Source organism: Macaca nemestrina, chromosome 9 (genome assembly GCF_043159975.1).
Source record: "Macaca nemestrina isolate mMacNem1 chromosome 9, mMacNem.hap1, whole genome shotgun sequence".
In the NCBI taxonomy this organism is placed as follows: Eukaryota; Metazoa; Chordata; class Mammalia; order Primates; family Cercopithecidae; genus Macaca; species Macaca nemestrina.
The window spans coordinates 88,332,082-88,343,167 of record NC_092133.1 but is presented as its reverse complement, the minus strand read 5'-3'; positions in this window follow the sequence as shown (position 1 = coordinate 88,343,167).

Below are 11,086 nucleotides of genomic sequence, written 5' to 3'. Positions count from 1 at the left end.
CTTATTCTACTGGCTAGAACTTCCACCAGTGCTGACTAGAAGTGTGCCCTGTTCTTGACCTCAAAGGAGAACTTTCAACATTTTGCATCGTGTTTATTCTAGAGTTTTGTAGATCTCCTCTATCAAAATTAGGAAGTTCCACTGTATTTCTAACTTTGCTGAGAACTTTTATTAAAAATGGATGTTGGATGTGGACAGAGGTGGCCCACACCTGTAATCCCAGCACTTTGGGAGGCTGAGGCGGGAGAATCGGTTGAAGCCAGGAGTTCAAGACCAGACTGGGCAACAAAGCAAGACACTGTCTCTACAAAAACAAACAAACAAACAAAGAAACTAGCCAGGCATGGTGGTGCATGCCTGTGACCATCCCAGCTACTTGGGAGGCTGAGGTGGGAGGATAATTTTAGCCAGGAGTTAGAGGCTGCAGTGAACTATAATTGTAGCTGTACACTCCACTGTAGGTGACAGAGTGAGACCCCCATCTCTGAGGGGGTGGAGAAAGAACGGATATTGGAATTTATCAAATGCCACTTCTGCATTTATGAAGATATTCATATGATCTTTCTCCTTTAATCTGTTCTTACATATATTGTTTTTAAAGTTCGTTATAAATCAAAGTCATCCAAATGAGACTTATTTATATACAGATGAGACTGTAGCAAGCCATTCACTTCCATTGGGTCTTTTTTTTTGCACTTCATTTTAGGCAGTTGAATTTGAATGACGATATAAGCAGGAGTTTATCATGAGTGTGGACGAGGCTCCTTCCTGAGCACTTTGTATGTATTATCCTATAAATGATCTCAACACTCAGTGAGACAGCTACTGCCGTTCCTGTTTTTCAGATGAGAAAACTGATTTGGAGAGATACTGAGTGATTTGTCCAGGTCACAGCTGGTGGGTAGCCACGCTAGGATTTCAATCTGGTCTATCTTCAAAACATTTGATCTGAAGCCATACCAGTGCTTTTTACTCCATCTACCCATCAGAATCACATGAGAAACAGTCCTATAATACTGTGCCCCAGAGAGTAGCCAGACTAGCTCTCAGGGAATAGTGTACCATCCAAAAGACATGTATTAGAAAATAAGAAAGAAGAAAAATAAACAATCCAAGATAAGCCAGAGAAAAGCAGCAAAATAAACCCAATGAAAGTAGTGGAAGATACAATTTGATAGACAGTTTGATTGCAGAGTGCCTTCCCTGACGCTGCAGCCAGAAGTGATCCTTCCCTCCACCTGGCCCCTGGGACACCGTGCTGTGTAGTGTGCAGAGTCTGATGGCACTGCTAGATTGCTTTTTCAGCTCAGGGTCACAGCTTAAATGGCTTTACCGTTCCCCTCAGCCCCTGTCCCACTACTTTGCACACAGGTGCTCTAACCATGTTTATTAAACAAAGAAGGGACACTGATTTCACTTTCACTTGTTCATTATCATTCCTGGGAGGCAGAGCTTGCAGTGAGCAGAGATTATGCCACTTCACTCCAGCCTGGGCAACAGAGCAAGACTCCGTCTCAAAAAAACAAAACAAACAAACAAAAATAGCCAAACATGGAAAAGATACAGTAAAAATGTGGTGTTCTAATCCTATGGAACCAGTGTCATATGTGCTGTCTGTCATTGATCAAAATGCCAATATGCAGGCAAGCCTGTATAAAATCCTATCATCTTATTTGGGGTATTATCATGGCTTAGATGCAAAGGGGGAATCTAATGAGCAAATGGTGCAGATCATTCCTTTCACAGACCTATAAACATCTCAGCGAGGTAAAGTAACTTGCCCATTATCACACAGAGAGGCATGATTCTGGGCCTCGTGTTTCCCACCTCCCCCATCACCCAGGAATTTAGTAGTAAGTCTGTGAAGTAACAAAGTTAAAAATGGGGACATCTTGGCTTTGTGTGGTAGTCACGGTGGTGATATGGGAGAAGCAGCTTTATGTTGATTTTGGACAAGAAAAGGCCAGAGGCATCTTGCTGGAAGCAAACATGGAAAGAAACCAGGCTACACTGTTTTCTTACCCACCCTCAGGTTTCCAAAGCACATAGAGTTGGGAGAAATAAAAAAGAAAGAACAACAAAAAAAAACAAAACAACCCCCCCCCCAAAAAAAACAAACTAATGACCTCAGAACTTAATAGCAGACCCAATTTATAAACTGACAGTGTTTCCTACATTCAACATGTTTATGACTCCATGCAGTCTAAGCATGGTTTATAAGCCACAGTGTTAACATAAGCCTGGGTTAGGTTTCAGAGTTATATTCCAGATGTGTAAAGAGGCTTTTTAGCAAAACAACTTGCCATCTCAGAGAGCCCTTATATCCTTACACTGAGGGTCTGAGAACATGAAAGAGAAGTCAGGGAACCTGCAATTGAGGTCAGAGAGCACACTGCAATCACATTTTTATCTTGCTAGGGCCCTTTCTGGAGTCTCATTAATTAAAGCTCTTAGTTTAGCAACCTGGGTTGCGAATGTTCTTCCTTCCCTTTCTTGTCAGCACAGTGAAAAAAATGCTAGTAAGGTAGCTGTGTAATACACTTTAAGACCATGGACACATTCTCTCTGCCAGGCTCTTTGTCCACAACAAATTGTGAATTACATTTCCATTTTCATCCACACTGGACAATAAGAGTCTTTAATGTTCACAGTTCTCTTCTTGAAGAGATTTGTGCTCTAATTCCACAGTAAACATTTAAAAATCCTACTCAAAATACTGTATTTCCAATTTCTGCGAAGCATTTTAAGATGGCCTCTAAGCTTTTACAAAGGATTAAGTACACCAATTATCTCATTTCTATTTGTAGTAAGTCATAATGCTGGATTAAGAGAAATACTTTTGGTATACAACGAATACTGTTGAGTTACACCGGTGTTGGAAGAAATGGAAAAGTAATATTTAAAAGTAAGAAAGAAACAAAAATGCTGTTCAGGGAAATATTCATGAATGAACTTTTACTTACTTTTTCCTTGTATTAATACATTGCACAGGGTGAAATTGATGAAACCTTAACATTGTTATAAATGAGAGGAATGGCATCTGTCATAGAAGGTAGGGAAGAGTTACCTAAATCTCAAGCACATAGGGGCCACCTCCACGACTGTAATCATGTCTACAATACATCTGAATTTATTATTTATGATTTAAAGCAATTCACTTTTTTTCTTGTTTTTTAGACTGAGTCTCATGCCGTTGCCCAGGCTGGAGTGCAGTGGTACGATCTTGACTCGCTGCAATCTCCACCTCCCAGATTCAAGCGATTCTCCTGCCTCAGCCTCCCAAATAGCTGGGATTACAGGCACCCACCAACATGCCTGGCTAATTTTTGTATTTTTAGTTGAGACGGGGTTTCACCGTGTTGGCCAGGCTGGTCTCAAACTCCTGACCGCAAATGAGCCGCCTGCCTTAGCCTCGAAAAGTGCTGGAATTACAGGCACGAGCCACCGCACCTGGCCAGCAATTCACTTTAAAAAAAAAATTCCTAAACAAGAATAATTATGAAATTCCAGACTTGGTTTGTTCATTATATTTTTTTCTAATGCATATGAAAAGAAAGGACAATTATTACCTAAAATCACCACGCATACTAGTGATACATTTGATACACTTAGAAATCAGAAAGTATTACCCTACTAGTTGAGATTGAAGCATGGGATTTAACCTGGAGCTCTAGCCACAGCATTTTAGACAAGTTTTTCACCTTTCTGGACCTTGATTTCATCATTAAATAATTGAAATACCACCCCAAACCTGTAAGAACTAATACACAAATTCAGTAAAGTTGAAAGATACAAAGTCAAAATGCAAAAATCAGTAGCATTTTCATACACTAACAACAAGATATCAAAAAAAAAAAAAAAAACAAGCAAGTAAGCAATCCCATTTATAGTAGTTAAAAATAAGTTAAATACCTAGGAGTACATTTAACCAAGGAAGTGAAAGATCTCTACACTGAAAACTCTAAAACATTGATGAAAGGAACTGAGGACACAGATAAATGGAAAGACATGCCATGTTCATGTATTGAAAGATTTAACATGTACATTAAAATAGGACACAGCATTCCCCCTATCTATCGGTTAAAAAATAAATAAATAAATACATGTATGCACTTCGGAAACTTATATGCCACTTCAGTATTTTCACAATTAATTGATATCACTTTTGTTATTCTAAAAATGTTGAAAAACAAAGTGAGTCAAAAAAACAGTACAAGAAAAATATTGCAAATATGTGTATGATATTATGGGTAGGAGAAACCTAAGTAACATCTCAGAGGCAGGAGTTTAAAATGAAGACTAAACAGTTTATCTAGATAAGAATTTTAAAATGTTCTGTACATTAAAAAATGCATGAAACAATTAAAAGGCGAAGAAAAATCAAGGAAAAATAATTTCCAAATAAATGCCACAACACTGTCACCTATGGTCAAGATTTATATCAGTTCTACTGTGAAGTCTAGACAGATTCTTGGGTGTCTGGAGTAATACTGGGTCAGTATACTCCCAGAAAATTCAAGACTAGTACAGGCACACAAACTTACAACACAGAAGCATATCATCCCATAAGGGTCTTGTGAAGTTTGCTAAAATGTAATATAGCACCTATCCCAGAGAGAGCATTTAAGTGATGTTGGGTGTGGTGTAGCATAGAAGTAAATAACATTAGAATTAGGCCACAATGTTCTTAAGGACATTGCATAACCTATTTTTATTGTCATTTAATTAAAAAATATATATATTTACTTTAATTATGCAATTACTTGCCACTGTATCTGTCTCAGAACGCTAATCCAAGTACAACAAAAATAGTAGGAATGATACTCTCTGCTAATTAAGCAAATTTCCTTTATTTCTTTGTGAAATCAATTGACTAAATTATTCATTTTTTGATATTTAGGAATAATTTCTGCTACTAATTTATTTTCAGTGGAGTTTTGCAGATTTCTCAAATAAAGAACTAACAATGATCAATTTAACTGGGAAAGTACTAAATTTAACAAACTACATTTTTCGATCAATGAAGACTAATTTTTAAATTATATTTAAACTCTTTAGATTTAGCCTTGGACAATAAAATTAATATAGTGAATGTTTACTAACATATATAAACTCAAATGACTTGGTAGTTTAGAATGTCAATTTAATGTTAATCAAAGTTGCCTAAAATTATCAGGAAAGAAAACTTTAGGTGAGCTCAAGACAAGTTTGATTGCATTCTGTTTATAATCTTGTACCTCTGTTTTCATTCTGATTTGGCATTCTGCGTAGTTCATTTTTTAAAATTTCAGGTGGTTTGTGGCCATTCCTTTCCTTTTTCTCTCTCTCCTTTTTTTTTTTTGAGACAGAGTTTCGCTCTTGTCCCCCAGGCTGTAGTTCTAGAGTGCAGTGGCTATTCACAGGCACCAGCATTTTATGCTACAACCTTGAAGTCCTGGGCTCAAGTGATCTTCCTGCATCAGCATCTGGAGTAGCTGGGACTTCATTTGTGTCCCACTGCACCTGGCTTTTGTAATTTTCCCTTAGTTGAAAAATGGTCAAACCTTAGGAAAATTTCTTAAAATTAATCAAGCATAGTTGCACTATTTTTTCTTTACCAGCTCTATAATTGATACACCTTGTCATTATTGGATTCATTTTGGGATCCCCAGAAATGGACTCCTACCATGAGGGAAATCACATGTTGATACTATGGATCTCGGTGATCCAGAGTGTTCCTGGTTGTCTTCTTAGAGAAAGAATTCACCAAAAAGACCAATTAGTAAAGCAGGCAAAAGTTTTATTGGGGGAAGTAAAAGTGAACTTCAAGACAGGAGTGCACTGACCCTGCTGGAAACAGCCCCAGGACATTCTGCATTGTGGTCTTCTGTGGTCTTCTTCTCCTTAATTAATTAATTAAATTTTTGAGATGGGGTTTCACTCTTGTTTCCCAGGCTGGTGTGCAGTGGCACAATCTCAGCTCATTGCAACCTCCATCTCCTAGGTTCAAGCAAGTCTCCTGCTTCAGTCTCCCAAGTAGTTGGGATTACAGGCATGCACCACCACACCTGGCTAATTTTTTCTATTTTAGTAGAAACCAGGCTTCACCATGTTGGCCAGGCTGGTTTTGAACTCCTGACCTCTGCTGATCCACCCACCTCAGCCCCCAAAGTGCTGGAATTACAGGTGTGAGCCACCATGCCTGACTGGTCTTGCTTCTCCTTTACTGTGCGTAATGCATGTGTATTGGACCTAGAGATCAATACAAATCTTACCCAATAATGACATTGCTCATTACTGCCACCCAGAAAGGTCATATAGCAGTCAAATTTGTACTCATTGCACCAGCGCAGCTCTCAGGAATTCTACTTTTGCCTTTTTCCTTCCTTATCAGGATCTAGTTAACCACATTTTGAGTTTGACCATAGAGTGAGTACTGGTCATCTGAAGAGGTGTTCTGGGCTGTTCCTTCCAACATGGATACCTCCCCTCCTGCCTGCTCATATCTGACCAACTGCCTCCTCTTACATTTATTCCTCAAGGAGTTGGGACCCAGAAATCTTTTGGGAAATGAGACGGAGGTCATTCTGTAGATACTTTCTGCTAAAAAGGGGTATCGAGGGTCTTCAGGGTCCCCGCCTTCCTTGCTATCATGGTGACAAGGTTTCAGAGATTGTTGCTGTATCTCTAAAGGTTTGAACCAGTGTCCAGTGGAGACGTGCAAGGATTTGATTGTCCTCGAGGGTAGGAAAGAGGTTGATAAACCTAGTTAGCAGGTTCAAGAAGCAAGGCCCAGAAAGGAGAAGAAGGAAGGTAGAGGCCAGGGGTCCTAGGAAGGGGATGAACAGTAAGAGTCAGAATCAGGAGAGCCAACCCTCAGTAGTCCTTTCCCAAAGGTGAGAGGCCTGGTTTATGAGATCTCTAATGTGCTCCTGTGTCTGCCCTGGTTTCTTAACCCAGATTAACACTTTTCTCCAAGCATAGACTAATTTTCCCTAAATTACAACCAGCACGTCAAGACCTCAGCCACTTTTGAGAACTAGAGCTGCAAGAGAATTGACTTGCCACTGTAATTCTGTTACAGTTCAAGCAGTGGTTCCTATCTCTTGAGTCAATTCTAGAGACAGGCTGTGGTAGATTGAGGAATCTGTGCCAATGCTGGCTATTCCTATCATGGCATCTGTGGTGATGCCAAGTCTGATGAGAAAGGGAATTAATTGTATTGTTTGGTGGGCCCAGTGTGAGGTAATAAATAAGGGAAAAGGCAGAGAAGCATCACTGGCAGCAATGGTGATGTTAGCAGTGAGATAAGCCAGAGAGCAATCTCCAGTCCAGTTTGCAGGGAGACAGAGTTGGGCCTGTGTCCCACATAGAAAATAAAGTTCTGTTATAGGTAGACAAGGACGGACACTGAAGGAGGCAAGGTCAATTCCAAACATTGACCAATATACCTGTTGGCTACCTGAGACGTGATATTCTGTCACTAAAGATTCAGCTGCCAGGGGAGCCAGACATGGGTGACTAATTTGAATAGAAGGATGGTTCTTCTTTCCCAGAGGATCATGTGTCCAGTAACGGAAAGGAGAAGAACCTCCCAAAGGGAGTTAAAGATTTGAAACTTTTTGCATGACCCAATGCTGGTTTGGTTGGGTAGAGAACCTTACTTAGTATTTGGAGATTTTAGTTTGTAGAGAAAAAAAGTATGAGAGATATTAACAATGGTGATGGTTGTGTTGAAGTGTTCAGAGTTAAGAGAACCCACAAAAGTTCCAGAATCTCTGGTAGTAGTGATGCCTAGGGATGCCTGGCTGATGAGGGTAATGGGGGAGTACAAGGGGCCTAAAATAGTGCAAGTGGGCTTAGACAAGGCTTGAATGTCCACTTTAACTTGTATTAGGTACCGTATGACATCTCTTGGAATGTTTTGTATGCAGAGCTCCCAATGATAGGTGAATCTAAATTGGGCTTGAATAGTTGCCTACTCTTGTATCATGGCTGGGGAGCCTGTTCCTGCCCTGGGTGGAAAGAATTCATGTATAGCCAATAGGATGAGGCACAGGAAGATTTGGTGAACTTTAGTAGTTGTTGAGCTGCTTGTAGAGGTTTTTGTTATGGTTGTGGCCTGCTGGGGCCTATGAGGGTGATTTTGGGTAGAAGCATTAGTGAGCATAGAGCACTGGGTTGCATGTTCCCAAAGAGAACAGATTAAAGTCAAATCAGGATGTCTCTTGATTATGGAAACAGAAGCTGTTAACTCAGTGAGTATTAGAGAATGCCACCCAGATTATGGCTTTGAGATTTAAATTCAGGTAGTACAGAACAGACCTTTTCTTGCAGGGGATTTTGGTTCATAGTAGCAAAGACATATTAGTAAACCTGCAAGGAGTATTATGACTCATGGTATAACAGGCCAAAGCATTACTAATTTACCTATGTTTATTCTTTTGGCTTTGCTTGAAGAGGAGTTTGAGATCCTGAAGGGGACAAGTGGTCCAGGTGTCCAATGGCACCTCTAGGACCTCCTCTGCCCGAGACGCATCATATAGCTTTACCTTGGAATAGTGGATCCACTTGGTGATCCCTGGCACCATAACTGCTATAGGAGTGGAGAGTAAAACAGTGTAAGGACCTCTCCAAATAAGACTCAGTTGAGAGTCTGGAGTTCCATCCTCCCAAATCTTGATCAGAACTTGAGTACGGGTGGGTTTAAAATTTGGTCAGAGTTTTCAGGGTGTGAAAATATATTTTGGCCTAGTTTTTGAGCCACCAGCAGAAACTGGGATAGGGAATTAACATAATTAGAATTGGTAAGGTCAGTATCCAATAGGAAAGTGAAGAAAGGGTCTTCCACATAATAACTCAAAAGAACTGAGTTGTAAATTAGAGATGGGTATGTTTCTCATCCTTAGTAGAGCAATACGTAATTGTTTTGGTCATGGTTTGAAGTTTTTTGGAATAATTTTTCCAAGGTTTGCTTGAGAGATTTGTTAATTCTGTCAACCATTCCACAGTGTTGTGGGTGCCAGGAGGAATTTAGAAAGTAACTGATTCCCAAGGCCTGGGAAACAAGTTGAGTAACCTGTGAAGTGAAGGATGTACTATGATCACTTTGCAGTGACCTGTGGATGCCAAACCAGGGATGACCTCCTTAAGGAGGGCCTATACTACACACATTGCTTTTTCCATTCACATGGAGTAAGCTTATATCCAACCTGTAAATATGTCTACAAAGACCAGAAGATATTTAATCCCTGACAGGCAAGAAGTCTGGTAAAGTCAAATGACCAGTCCTCCCCAGGATAAGTGACCTTCCACTGGACTGGCTGGAAAAGAAAAGGAGGTTTGCTTCCTTGTTTAATGCGCAAAATGTTTAATGTGCAAAGGGCACAGGCCCTACAAACTTGTTCTATAGTCTTGGAAATATTTTTTTTCCAAAAGAACCATTTGCACATTATTGAAAGCTGTTTCTTGCAAAAGTGGCAAGAGTCATGCAAAGCATAGTTAACTGTCCATTGAACATTTTAAGGTAGATGAAGAACTTCTCCCAGTTGATACCAGCTTCCAGAGCCTCATGTCCCAGTGCCCATTCCTATTCCTCTGGTGAGAACAAGGAGCTGGTGGCTTTGGATCCTCAGTGGGAGGATTAAAGGAAGCTGAGGATGCTCTGCTGGGAAATTTCCTAAGACATTTATGGGAGAATTATCTGCTGAGGGGCTCATGAGAGCCAAGATGGCAGAGTCCCATCTGCATTTTTAGCAGAGATCCTGGTCTTCTTTTAGAGCCATAATGGCCTGGACATAGGGCACCTCTGACCATTTTCCCTGTCACCTGCAAAGTAGGTCCAACTGCGAGATGGTGTTAAAATTAAGGCTACCATTTTGTGGCCAGTCTTCCTAGTCATATAGTTTGTATTGAGGCTAGGAAGCATTACAAAGGAAAACCAATATAGTTTTCTTTAATGTCTGGGGATCAGACTTGTCCTAACTGTTGAGAATGCATCCAAGGGGAGAGTCCTACAGTATGGAGTGCTGAATGCACATCTGAAAAACAGAGAGAAGAAAATGCTAGTGGAGTGTGAGCATCCTCACTCTCTGTCCATTCTCATCCATTGTGAAAGGGAGAGAGCATCCTTTCCATCCCTTTCCCACACTAGACCAGGTATCCCTAGTCTGTGAAGAGCTTCAGATTTCGTGCACCCTTACTACATGCTCCCAACCGAGCAGTGACCTCTTCCCCTCATTTGGTCTGTGGACCCCCTAGGTCCATAGGTCTTGCATCTAATTATAGATGACTTTGCCCAATTATAATTTTGTAGCCTTCAGTGATAATCCTCTGCATACAAGCAAAGCATGTCAAGGACAGCGGGGAGGGCTAGAGACAAGAGGGAAGTTGATAGGTAAATCCCTGAGAATTCAGTGGTAAGAACATGGAGAGAAAATTGGGTACTAGGTACATCCAAGGGGACCCCTAAACCTAGACCATAGCACCTAAAATTTACCTACATTCCATCTGGAGGTGGAATTAGTGCAGAGGAGGTGGTGACAGAGCAGGCAAAAAGCCATTCTACTGGGGCCTACCTTGGAAGAGACAGGGCAAAGAAGGTGGCATTGGCTAGCAAGAGAGATGCCATGATGGCACGGGCAGCAGGAGCAACTGTGAAGAAAGACAGGGTGGTGAGTCCCCAGAGGTGAGTTGTGAGAATATGGAAGTAATCAGAAGCCTTAGGTTCTCTATCAAGAAGAAAGCATTCTGTGCTTGGGGAGCTCTGTTGGGCATTAGGTGAAAGAGTGCTCTAGTTGAACACACAAAGTGGAGATGCTAGGGAGATTGCTCAGCATGCTCAGCATTCTCACAGTCTATGCTGCATAGAAGCAGACATGTGAGAGGAGACAGTGGCGAGCACAGTCCCTACCTCACGACAAGATGCAAGTCACAGCACCAAAAGGAATGGCCAAGCCTGGAATTCCAGAAAGTGTCCTCAGTTCTTGTCTTTTTTCAATAAAGAATTCAACCAAAACACCAGTTAGTAAATCCAGCAAAACTTTTATTGTGCAAGTAACAGTATGCTTTAAGAGAAGAGTGGGCTGACTTGGCTGGGAACAGCCTC